The sequence below is a fragment of the Terrapene carolina genome, unplaced genomic scaffold (assembly GCF_002925995.2).
Source record: "Terrapene carolina triunguis isolate 2854851 unplaced genomic scaffold, T_m_triunguis-2.0 Scaffold84, whole genome shotgun sequence".
NCBI lineage: Eukaryota > Metazoa > Chordata > Testudines > Emydidae > Terrapene > Terrapene triunguis.
The window spans coordinates 9,599,712-9,612,850 of record NW_020664435.1 but is presented as its reverse complement, the minus strand read 5'-3'; positions in this window follow the sequence as shown (position 1 = coordinate 9,612,850).

Below are 13,139 nucleotides of genomic sequence, written 5' to 3'. Positions count from 1 at the left end.
CGTGCCGCCCTAGGATTGGGCGGAATGCCGCCTCCTACAAGCTGCCGCCCCAAGCACCAGCTTGCTCGGCTGGTGCCTGGAGCCGGCCCTGGACACCGCCAAGTGACAATAGGTAGTTCCTCCACCTGGAATTCTCTGGCACCCATTGGCCAGCTGGGGGAGAAGCCTGAAGTGTCTCTCTGGACTTGGCTTATTAGATATATTATTTACACAGCAGCATAGCAGCAAATTGTGCTTTAGAATGTGCAAAATAGATTCACCAAAGAACATGAGCTCCTGCTCCAAGAAGTTTGTATTCTAAAGGCACAAATAAGTGCAGTACAGTGAGGAGAAACAGTCGGGCAGAGAGGTGTTATATGTAGATGGTAGTTTCTGCAGGACAGAGGGATTTCTAGTAGAGCTGAGCAATTTATTATTAATTTATTGAGCAAAGATTGCCTCTTTTTCTGTTTGTTCACTGTCCATAAGCAGCCTGTGATTTTCTCAAATGTATTTATTTGAAATTGCCTGCCAAATAATTTATATGAATAATTCTTGGCTTTTGGAGAGTTTGTGGGCTGTTAATTCTGAATATTCAGTAGTCAAAATTTGAGACACAGTTGGTTTTGATTGTACTCATTCCAAAGGTTACCCAGCATTGTTTCTCTTCCTTTATTTATTAGATGAGCATAATACTTAGAATCAAGTTTCTGTTCCTTTCCTCATGCCAGCTCTGCCCCCTGCCACTGTCCTACCCTTCTTCGTTGCTGTTATTAGTGTTTTAGAAAAGGGCAGCTGCAGACACACATGAGAACTGAAGTTCACCTGCCTTCCAGTTCTGATGCAGTGCTAATAAGCAGCAGCTGCCTAACCCTTTCCCTTCTAGTTTAGCTCTGCTGGACACCTCCAGATCTGGCATCCCCTTTCATGATTTCCTCTCCCTATGACCCCTCCACTGGCTATTGTTCCAAATGAGTGTGGAAATACAAAGTAACTTGTGCACAGCTGTGGCTGAGTCATGGGCGGTTACTAGACTCAAGCCATAATCTCTGAGTAACCTTAAAGAATCTTTAGTGCTCTAGTGTGGCAATCACATTACTGGTTTAATGTTTAATTTCTTCGTGTCCCCACAGAAATTTACTTTGCCGCCTGAGTCCGGAAGTACATTTTCCGTTGTCCATCATTAGAATAATGTGAATGCAGATTTATCAGCTTTGCTCCAACTTGCTTGAATGAGCTATTCCTGTCCGTTGATGGACCCTTCAGTCCTGATTTTTTCATGGTATCTGTTAGCATCCAACAAGTAATCCTTGTATAGTTGCTTTGTACTCTACCTCCCCCTCCTTGTCCCTCCATGCACATTGCTCTCCTTCTTCCATTAACTCATCTCGCCCCCCCAATAGTTTGTTTAAAATTAGGGAGAATTTGGATTTTTAATCCTAGGACAGAGTGCCTTTTTATAAGGTTTTAGAATATGAAAGTGAACTGTTGTCACTTTTATTGCATTCCAAGGGTTATCTGCCATAAATAACTCTTCTCCTTATTTCCCAGTATAGAGACCATTTCTGCCATATGGCCATAACTGAGAGTGAGCAGATAGCTGGGAACACAGAGAGCAGAGTTCTGGTCTAAATTCAGCAGGAGAAACCAGAAAACAAGAGAAAATCTGTTTTTTGTCTCCATGGGGACAAAAATTTTAAGTTAAAGGAGGAAAAACATAATCTTTTTCTTCTTTTTTTTCAGAAACAAGACAGATTTAGATAAGAGGACAAAGAAGCCAAACGGAAATGCAGCTGCAAGAGAAAGCGTTCTACTATGAACATATGAGGGAGTACATACAGGGCCAAAGGTGACTTGCACTATTATCCTAGTCACGGGCCTCAGTATGTTCCTCAGTATAATGCCATGATACAGGACAGCAGCAGCTCTTACGGAACTGCCCATACTCATGTTCTCCCTCCCATGCATTCCCAGGGCACTCCACCCCTTCTAGTGAGTGTGACAGAGAAAACTGGAATCCCTAGGACATTAATTTTATCTCTGCATAGTCCAGAATCCATATTGTGTGAGAGGAGGGGGGTTGCCCTAGATATTGCAGCTGACCTGCATATTCGTTGGTAAACAAAGTTGATTAGCAGCATTTCTATCTCTGCTAATTGCTCATGAAAAGTACTCTAAATTAAAGTAAGACAACGCTGCTTAACAATTCCATAACTGTCCTCATCCAAAATGCTATAAATGCAAATGATGATCAAAAGAATATTATAATAAGATAAAAGATATTAGGATAAAAAGAAAATTATATGACATAAACCCCACAACCAACTAGGAAAACAATTCTATTCAAGAACATCAAATGCTAACATTTGATTGTGCTAGTTTTAGGCTTCAGCAAGATCCATCCCCACATGCCCCTCTGTATCTGTAAAGTATGAGCATAAAGGCCCAGATCCTCAAAGGTATTTAGGTGCCTAACTCCTACTGAAATCCTAAATATCTTTGCAGATCCGGGCTAAAGAGTCTCTGAATTGGTTCACAGGCCTGGCCCAGGAAGCGTTCACAACAGTCATAGATTCTAGTGGTACAGCTTCCCTGTTTGGTTGTGCATAGCTTGCTGCAAGGCCCGCAGCCTCCTCGCTCCTTGGCATTTTAAACTCCTTACCCTTGCTTTCACAAATGTTATGCAGAATACGATAGGCAGATATTATGTTACCCAAGCTGGGGACAGTCTGTCAGCAAGCACCTCCACTTCGCTTTGAGCCTTCTCACTGCCTCGTCTTTCATGCCCCTGTAGGTAGAGACTGTAGGTGGTTTGTATCTCTGTGCCCACAGTCATGCCTTCCATAACTATGTGCCTACAATCTAGTTTTTGCATCTGGAAGCCAGCAGAACTCAGTCAATTAATCTGTCTCCCCTGTATATTAGTTCAATAATTATTACTGTAAATTGCTGCTAATTCTTTGAACACGTTTGTGAAACAAATGTTTAGCATTAACCAGTAATGGTTGGGAAAATAAGAGTTTCATTCCAACTGTTTAGTGTTTCATGGCGATATAATCAGAATGAAAAGAAGCCATTTTACTGGCATGAACTGTTTGACTCAGAGCCTGCACAACAAAGAAAATAATTTTATTGGACTGGTTTAGCGTGCAGTACACGTTCATGTTATTTCAAGTTCACTTACAGAATGGCAACCACAAGAAATTGTCACTTGGTGGAGCTAGATTACTCTACAAATCAAATGCACTTTAAGAGATGCTTGCTTAAAAGGCCTCAAAGGAGAGTTTATAAATAGTACATAGGGGAAAAAAATACAAGGAATTAGGGGATTTTAGCAAATCCTTTGGGGAATCAGAGTTTTTATAGCCCTGGTTTTAATTACTCTACCACTGTAGAAGTAAAAGCCTTGTCCATTGAGGACAAAGGTTATCTTCTGCTAGCTGAGAGAGCTGAGATTTCAGCAACTTGGGTGCAAAATTGTATAGAGCAAATTTTACATGTCACATTTTTTCCGGCAGTAAAATTGAATTAAGTCCTGATTTTTAAAATTCAGTTGTTACTAAAACATATTGTATGTGATTTTTAGGGATAGGGATAGGGATAGGGTCCAGAGTGACCTAGACAAATTGGAGGATTGGGCCAAAAGAAATCTGATGAGATTCAACAAGGACAAGTGCAGAGTTCTGCACTTAGGAAGGAAGAATCCCATGAACCGCTATAGGCTGGGGACTGACTGGCTAAGCAGCAGTTCTGCAGAAAAGGACCTGGGGATTACAGTGGATAAGAAGCTGGATATGAGTCAGCAGTGTGCCCTTATTGCCAAGAAGGCCAACAGCATATTGGGCTGTATTAGTAGGAGCATTGCCAGCAGATCGAGAGAAGTGATTATTCCCCTCTATTCGGCACTGGTGAGGCCACACCTGGAGTATTGCGTCCAGTTTTGGTCCCCCCACTACAGAAGGGATGTGGACAAATTGGAGAGAGTCCAGTGGAGGCCAACAAAAATGATTAGGGGGCTGGGGCACAGTACTTATGAGGAGAGGCTGAGGGAACTGGGGTTATTTCGTCGGCAGAAGAGAAGCGTGAGGGGGGATTCCAAAGAGGCTAGGCTGTTCTCAGTGGTAGCAGATGACAGAACAAGAAGCAATGGTCTCAAGTTGCAGTGGGGGAGGTCGAGGATGGATATTAGGAAACACTATTTCACTAGGAGGGTGGTGAAGCACTGGAATGGGTTACCTAGGGAGGTGGTGGAATCTCCATCCTTAGAGGTTTTTAAAGCCCGGCTTGACAAAGCTCTGACTGGGATGATTTAGTTGGTGTTGGTCCTGCTTTGAGCAGGGGATTGGACTAGATGACCTCCTGAGGTCTCCTCCAACCTAATAGTCTATGATTCTATTCTATGAATTGTGCCCTGACATATATGTTTCTCTCTCTAAATACTTGTTCATTTCCTTTAAAAAATTAATACCACTACTAGGGCATTGTCAGAGGTCAATTGGCCCTTTAAGGAGAGCCAAACTTATAACAGCTTTTTGAAGGCTAACCTAGGAGTAACTGGTTGTGCCAGGTGGCTGGTAATGGTCAATTAGTAGAGGAGCGCCAGCACCCTATTCAAAGGCTGCTGAGGCTCAGTCACAGAGAGTGCTGTCAGAAGGAAGGTGCCTGTGAGTTGAAGAGGCTTGTGAGAAGAAGGCAACTTGAGAAGGAGAGAGTACCTGGGAGCAAACAGGAGTAGACCAAGGGAAGGAATTGAGGGAGAAACACAGACACTGTTCCTCAAGTGAAGGGAGCAGGAGTACCCTCAAGGGAAGGGATCTGTGACTCTTTTTGGGAGAAGAAAACTATTCTGAGAGAAGATCCAGGGGAAGGGAATCAGAGTTCTGAAGAAAAAAGCCAGAGGTAATTCTATAAAGCTAGTTTTACTGATCCTGGACTGCAGATGACCTGGGAGTTACCCGAGTAAGGTCTTGTTTATGTTTGCGTTAATTTCTGTTAATAAATGAGGCCCTGAAATGGGGCATTCTTGGATGCACAGAAGGTTTGTTTGGATTGATCTATACCTGGCTGAGGGAAAATTATGGCACCTTTCTTGCTTGCTAGGGGGCAAGCAGCTGGAGGTGGAGCAGCCACAGTCCTATTGCTGCCTTTGATTGTTTATCCTACATACTGTATTCACTGTGATGAAGGGGTGAGAGAAATTTTATCTCCCACTACCACCTTGATCCGCCATTCTTGGTGTATGGTAGGATATGCCCATTGAGTATGTATATTCCCTGATAACTTTTAATCTCTGGTCTCTTACCTAGCCTTTCTCCAAGCCAGGGGGAAAGGCCAGAAGGGGAGGCCCTGGAGCAGAAGTGAGTGGGCATGAGTAGATGCCTTCCACTTTAGTGTGTGTGTGTGCGCGTGTGCATGGTTTTTAGTAGACTTTGAGCACTCCTCATTTAGGGCCTGACTGCCACTGGTCCTGTGCATCCCATAAGGAAGCGAGCAGGACCACGGAAACTCGCTGCTTTATAGATTCATGTATTTTAAGGCCAAAAGGGACCATTATAATCATCTAATAATCTGACCTCTTGCATAACGAAGGCCACTGAGTTTTCACCAAGTAACTTAACTTGATGCAGTGTAACTTCTGTTTGAGCATCTCTCTTAAAAAGGTATCCAATCTTCATTTAAAGACAACCACTGATGGAGAATCCTCCATATTTATAGGTAATGATTCCAATGGTTAACTATTCTCACTGTTAAAAATGGACACCTTATTTCTAGTATGGATTTCTCTTGCTTCAGCTTCCAGCCACTGGACTTTGTTATTTCTTTGTCTGCTAAATTGAAGAGCCTTCTACTTCCTTTTGCTCTTTCTCCCCTGCATAGGGCCTGCCACATTGTGGGCTTGATCCTGTCCTCCTTGCTCATGTTAAGCAATGCTTTATTTCCTGAATGGTCACTCGGGCAATAACTGCTCAGCATGAGTAAGGGGAGAAGAATTTGACCCTGTGTCTGGGCAGCAGACCACTGCTCCATGCCAGTATTGACAACCTCTTCAGATAGGGCGGGGGCATGAGGATAAGCCGGAGGAAAGGGATCCAACGGAACACTTTTTAATCCTTTCCAATTTTTTTGAAAGATCAAAACCATTTTCCTGCTTCCTTCTGTACTCTGGTTTTTAACCCTTTTCTTTTTTATAAACATTTCCCATTCCCATTTGCTCCCACCCCTCCCTGTCTGCTGTCACTTGAACAGCTGTGACTGGGTATGGTGACAATGGAACTAAGTTCTTGTCAGCTGGAGGGCCTTAAAAGTGAGAGGCTTTAATTTATTCTGCTCTCCAAAGAAGGCTTGCATTGTCATTGGAATATTAATGCTTGTTTGTTCTGTTTCTTTCACTCTGTTCAACTTGAATTGGAGATTTATGGATAAAATCTTTGATTTAATACAATCTAACTAGTGTGCCTAGCTTTCTTCATTCTACGTAAGCCACCTGATTTCTCATGCTTTTAAATCTATTCAATTTATTACCCTCCTCCTTCATTCTGCCCTCCCCATGGTTTTGTATCATCAGCAAATGTCACCTCTTACTTCACACATCTTCATCCAGGTTAAAAGGTAGAGACAGTCAATCAGTCAGTAAATCCCTACTCTCTGCATATGCAGTTAGCACCAGCTGTAGCTCAATTAAACTCAACACTTGAATAGTTCACAGGAGAACACACACACATATGCACAAATTAATCAAACAAATCCATTTTCCAGTGACTAAAAGTATTCCCAGAATTTAAATCAGTCGAGCACGTGAAGAGAATGGTGGTTCTCTGCAATGGCACTGATAGGTTGAAGTGCTAATAGTCAGAACATAATTTTGAAACTAAGCGTTTGTCTATACTTAAAATGCTACAGCAGCACAGCTGTGCCAGGGTAGCATTTCAGTGTAGATTCTACCTATGCCGATGAGAGGGAGTCTCCTGTTGGCGTAGGTAATCCACCTGCCCAAGAGGCAGAAGCTAGGTTGATGGAAGAAATCCTTCTGTCGACCTAGTGCTCACTACATGGGACCTGGGTTGGCTTAACAGCACTGTTTTGAGGTATGGATTTGTCATATCTCTGACCGCTGTAATTAAACAGACCTAATTTTCTAGTGTAGACCAGGCTTTAGATGCCTAAATTAGGGTGCCTATCTTCAAATTGGATGCTCTAATTAGCATCTACTTAGGAACCTAGTGGGTGTTTTGGTGGCTGAACACTGATTTGGGCAGCCTAAACTGAGCAAAGCCCCAAACTAGGCATACATAACTGGGTGCCATGTGTACATATTTTGAAAAAGTCAGTGCATGTTTTTAAAGTTTCATGTTTTAGCTTCTCCCATCCTCCAGAAATGAAAGTGGAAGCAGCAGCCAGGGAGGGGGGCCCTTGTGGAAAACCCTAGAGTGTTTGCCTGTTTGATAGGTTTTAAAAAATCAGCTTTAAAACCACTTAAGAAAATTATATCCGTGCTCTTGACTGGTTTAAAAAGCCTACAGTGTTTATCTTCTGTTTAAATATATAGGTTTTCAGAACCGTATTGGTTTAGGTCTCACTTTGGGAATGCAGTTAAGCACATGCTTTAAGTTAAGCAGTGTAAGTGCTGTCCTCAGGGCCTCAATCCCTTCTAAATCCTGCAGGACTCTCACAGTGGAAGGGATGGTGGAGAGCATAGTATTGTGATAGGCTTTACTCAGGCTCTAACACTGGGGAGGAAAGATCTGTAGACAAAATGGAAAAATCCTCACCCCTGAGTTTGATACGGTTGTATGGGGCCAAGGTCTGGAGTGACCAGTGTAACTAAGATCAGACTGTGTTACTGTAGGAGTGCGTTCAAGCAAGTTCAATGGGAGTTATTGATAAAGAGGTTGAGTGAAGAGGTGTGTTGTCCTCTGCTTCCATCTCTGAATAATTCCACTCTTACCACCTCTATTGTCTTGTCTACACTAGTTTCCCTCCCACCCCCTGAATGATTCCACACTAGCGTTATAATGCTGGTTGGTGGGGGAAGAAATCACAACTTTTTTCAAAAAATTTAGCCCAAACTTGAAATTTTGAAGATCTTCAACCAGCTCTAAAGTTGGCTTTCAAAAAGTGGGGGAGACTTTCATCAGTTTTTGCCTAATCTTTAATTTAGGCATTATGAAATTGAAAAGACTCTGAGCAGTTCTAAATGATAACAACAATAAAAGCAACAGCACTAGTATAGGTAGTGTGCCAGAGACTGCTGTCATTTTTACCACCATGTTGTAAAACCTGCTCTGAGCAGGTTTTAGACAAGACTCTGCTTAAAATGCTGGCATCTAGCTGGAGCCCTGTCTCCAGTGGTACATCTATGCTGCATTTTAAAAGCCATGGCAGAGAGTCTCAGAGCCCGGGATTGCAGATTTGGGTTCGTGTTAGGGTAGTGTAGATATGTGGCTCGGGCTGGAACTTGGGCTCTGAAACCCAACGCCAGTGCTTACTTTGTAATGAAAGAGGAGCCGGGGCTCAAGCAATTTTTTACATTCATAACTGATGCAGCAAGCCCAGAAGTGCCAGAGCTATGAACTGCCAAGCATAGAGGTGCAGGGGCTCAGCCCTAGCAAGCCCTGACACAAATTAAGCACTGCCCAACCCCCTCCATGGGCTTCAGAGCCTGTGCTCCAGCCCAAGCCCAAATGTCTACACAGCTCCTCTGTGGCTTGAGCCTGAGTCTGTAGACCTGGGCTCTGAGACTCACTTCTGTGTGTTTTAAAACACAGTGTAGACATACTCCATGTGTGCTCAAAGCATTGCTACCACTGGTTGAGATGCTGTTCTTAGCAGTGGTTGGGAATATCTTAGAAAAAAGATTAGCACAGCCTACATATGGAAAATAACCTGTGTGTGACAGTGTCAGTGATGCGTTCTCTCTGCACTTGAAAATAGTCAGGCTGCTAATGTAGACATCACCAAGCCCTTCACAACACTGCAAATCACATTAGGCCAGAGAATCTCAAACTGGGGGGGGGGGGGGACAGGCCCACCCTGGAGGGGATGCACACTGTATTTTGGGGGGGGGGGGGGAGCGTGAGAGGCTTCAGGGGAAAAAATAACGTACTAAGCACATTTTACCCACAGCAATGAATAACTAGCAAAGCTGATTCCTCCAGACATATCAGGTCATCAGATGGCGCTGTGCATTTGACTCTCGAGGGCACTGTGCATTTTAATAAATTTCTGTTAAGCCTGCATAGCATTATACAAAGTCATTGGTAGCTGTACGTTAATAGGATTGCTATGATGTGGTGTGCACATTGGATTGTAAGCCTGGACCACAATCACAGTTTTGCTTTTGCTCTTATTACAATGCATCGTTGGCTCATTCGTGCAACAGAAAAACAAACAAACCCACAATTGAAGTGAAAAGCAAAGAAGCCGAAACTGATACAAGTGAAGCATCACCACTGCATATATCGGTATAAGTATTTATGTGGAGGGACGGGGGAGGGCATAAACTACTACAGACACAAAAAAAGTGTGTGGGGGGGCATGATCAAATAAGATTGAGAGCCACTGTGTTAGGCCATTGCTGAAATGAAATCATGTTGTCTGTCTAGGATGTTGGTAATGGCTTGCCCCATTTGAGGGAGGGAAGGAGTGGGAAGCCATTGCTGATGCTTGTTGTCAGTGATGGGTCATTTTCCTAGTTAAAACAGATTCTATGAGTATATAATAGGCACTGTGAGAAATAGAGACGCTTGATGCAAAGTCTAGTGGGAAACTTTATATTTACTTCAATGGGCTGTGAATCAGGCCCTAGTAGGGAAGGATTTGAAGGCCATGCCTTAGTATTTTGACACTCAATCCTTTGCCATTCAGTGGGTAAAAAAGTTGCTATATAATAAAATTTTCAACCATTCAGTTCTCTTCTATTTTAAAACTCACTATTTCACTTGCTCTATACTTTTCTTCTTAACTACAAAGGAGAACTTGTTCATAGAAGCATTACAACATCACAGATGCTGGTACTAAGATTGTGAAGTCACCAGTACATTAGTATTCTCAGACACTCCTGTTTATATACTTGAATTTTAGAGTAATAAAAAGCTACAGGCTGATTAATCTACGATTTATGATATGAAAAGCTTTATCATCCTATAGTGTAAGAGGAATACAAAATAAAATCTGGCCACAAAAGTTGACTCCAGCTCCGATATTTTTAAGAGACATATTAGTCATTTTTATTCAATGTAACTCTAAATAGAGGCATTGAAAACATTGCCATAGGCTACTGTCCTGCTTCAGGGTGTCAGGGAAATAACTTCTGAATATTCTCAGAAGTGTTCAACAAAGCATAAATTATAGTGAGGATGGGGAGACAGGAAAAGCTCAGATGCCTATGAATAACTGAATATTTCCCCAGGGTATAAACATTAATGACTTTAATTAGATTATAATTGCTCATGGAAGCATATTCTTGCACAAGATAAAAATACCTGACATTGCATTCATGGCTAAGCTACTGTATCAGCAGCACAAGGAGGCTTAATGTAAACTTCACTTAAATACAAGTTCCTCACTAAATGTAAACTACTTAAGCCCACAGTATATAATGTATTATACACATATATTAGTGTGATTGTAGCAATGCGTTAGTATTTAGAGATTTTGGGGCAATGTGCAGTCATGGCACTGCATGGCTAGATCCACCAGAAGGATAACTGGTACACTTGCCATGGCAGGGGCCTCAGGCATTGGTGGTACTTCAGTCTCTCCTGTTCTCTACCAGTGCACATGAAAATTTAGTCTCCTGAGGGCTGATATGCTTTGGTCTACCTAAAATCTGGGGGTGAAATTTAGTAGTCTATGATATACAAGAAGTCAGACTAGGTGCTCTAATGATCAGTTCTGCCAGTAAATTGGATGGAACTATGAGACGGCATCCCAAGAGCATCACCTCCATGCATCCACCACAGGGGTTGTTCTTTCCTTATTAGTCCAGGATTTTAAAATCTAGATGCAGATCCACTCATTGCATTTCAGCTAAACCACTGAACAAACTAGTCCCAAATTCTATCTTTGAGCCAGAGGTGAAAGTAAGCCAGTACGCCCCAGTACGGTGTACCGGCAAGATCCAGTGCGCCATACCGGGGTGGATCGGCTTCCCCTGGTGGCAATTTAAAGGGCCTGGGGCTCCCAGCAGCGGCTGGAGCCCTGGGCCCTTTAAATTGTCACCAGAGCCCTGTTGCCGGAGCCCTGGGGAAGAGGCGGCGGGGCTCGGGCGGCAATTTAAAGGGCCCAGAGCGCCTGCCGCAGCTATTGCCCCGGGCCCTTTAAATCGTCCCTGGAGCCCTGGGGTAGTGGTGGCGGGTCTCTGGTAGCTATTTAAAGGATCTCGGCCGCTGCTACCACCCTGGGCCCTTTAACTTGCCGCCGGAGCCCCGCCACCGCTACCCCAGGGCTCTGGCAGCAGGGCTCTGGGGATGATTTAAAGGGCCCGGGGTGGTAGCAGCAACCGGAGCCCCGGGTCCTTTAAATCACCACCCGAGCCACTGGCTGCCGCTGCTACCCCAGGGCTCCGGCAGCGCAGCTCGGGTGGCGATTTAAAGGGCTCAGAGCTCCCACTGCTGCTACCCTCTGGGGCCCTTTAAATCGCCACCCGAGCCCTGCTGCTGGAGCCCTGGGGTAGTGGCAGCAGGGCTCTGACAGTGATTTAAAGGGGAAGGGGCTCCTGGCTGCCGCTACTGCAACAGAGCTGCGGGCTCTTTAAAGCTCCGCCAGAGGCCGGGGCCCCCTCCGATGGTGATTTAAAGTGCCTGGGGCTCCGCTGTGGTAGCAGCAGCTGGAGCCCTGGGCCCTTAAGACCCCCTCTTCCGGTTGAGGCCCCGCCCCTCCTAAGGACTCCGGAGTACCAGTAAGTCCTTTAAGTTACTTTCACCCCTGCCATGAGCACACAACCTGAGCAGCTGGGCAGTTCATTAGGTATTGGGAGAAAAGAATCCCAACCCCATACTAAGGCCGCATAGCATTAATAAAGCCATCTCATCACTGCTACTCCAGCTCCAGGGCAGTGCCACATATGCCTTGCCATTCCCGCTCCACAAACAGCAATGGTTGGTGGATCCATGTAGTAGTGAAATGACCAGACTCACACCTGGTCCATATCCTATTCCCATAGCATTCAGAGAGCTTCCACAGCTCCATGGTGCACAGAGAGTGTGAAACTCTGCCACAGTTACCTAAAACCCGTCTTTCCCTTTGTTTCCCCATGCAACAGGATCACACCAATTTTGCTATGCCTGTGGACTTCTACATCTGTAGGAGGGCCCAGGGGGAAGAGAGGATTTTCCACTCAATTAAAATATGGTATTTCTATTTGCTGATGTTTGAAAGGAAATACTATTTGTTTTCCCACATCTGATATTTTTTTTAAATGACACAAGAAATATCAAACCATGAACTACCTTTTCTTTATTTTTTTGTTATATTTGGCTTGAAGAATCTTATGTGAAGGGGAATCTGGGAACAATAGTATACCAAATAAAAAAAAGTGGGTTAATTTTTTTGTTTTTTGTAAAGATAATTTTTCAAGTGTCTGTTGAAATAATGAAGGGATTCTTTAAAAACAAGGATTCCTTAATTTACTAACTAAAATCAGTAGTGTCAATTTGTAGTTGTAGAAGCACTGAGAATGGTCTTTTTAAATTCAGGAACAAACTTCTTTTGTGTGCTCAAAGCTCTGTTAAGACAGAAAGCACACAAGCTTCTTTTGACAATACAGCTCAAATTCAAAATGACTTGACTGGAGAGAGTAAATATTTACGAGTTCAGCCTCAGTCAGCAGCAATTTTCTGGGGAGAAAACATTTCAAGAGTGATCATAAATTTTGGTATTAACTATACTGAATATGGACACAATTCATACAGAGGACCAACCATGCCATGACTGGTTACAAACTCTTCTGGAAGTTGTTAGAGAGACAAAGTCTTGGGCATGTTCTGGCTGAAGCTGATAAGATGAACAGGGATGTGTGGAAAGGTTATTAGGTAATGATTGTATTGTAAGTATGGAGATGCAAAACCATATGGTATGTTTACTGGGGCTGAAAATATAAAACTCTGGCAAACAAAGAAGACCAACAGATTCACAACTGGTGACGGTGATCCTGCAACACT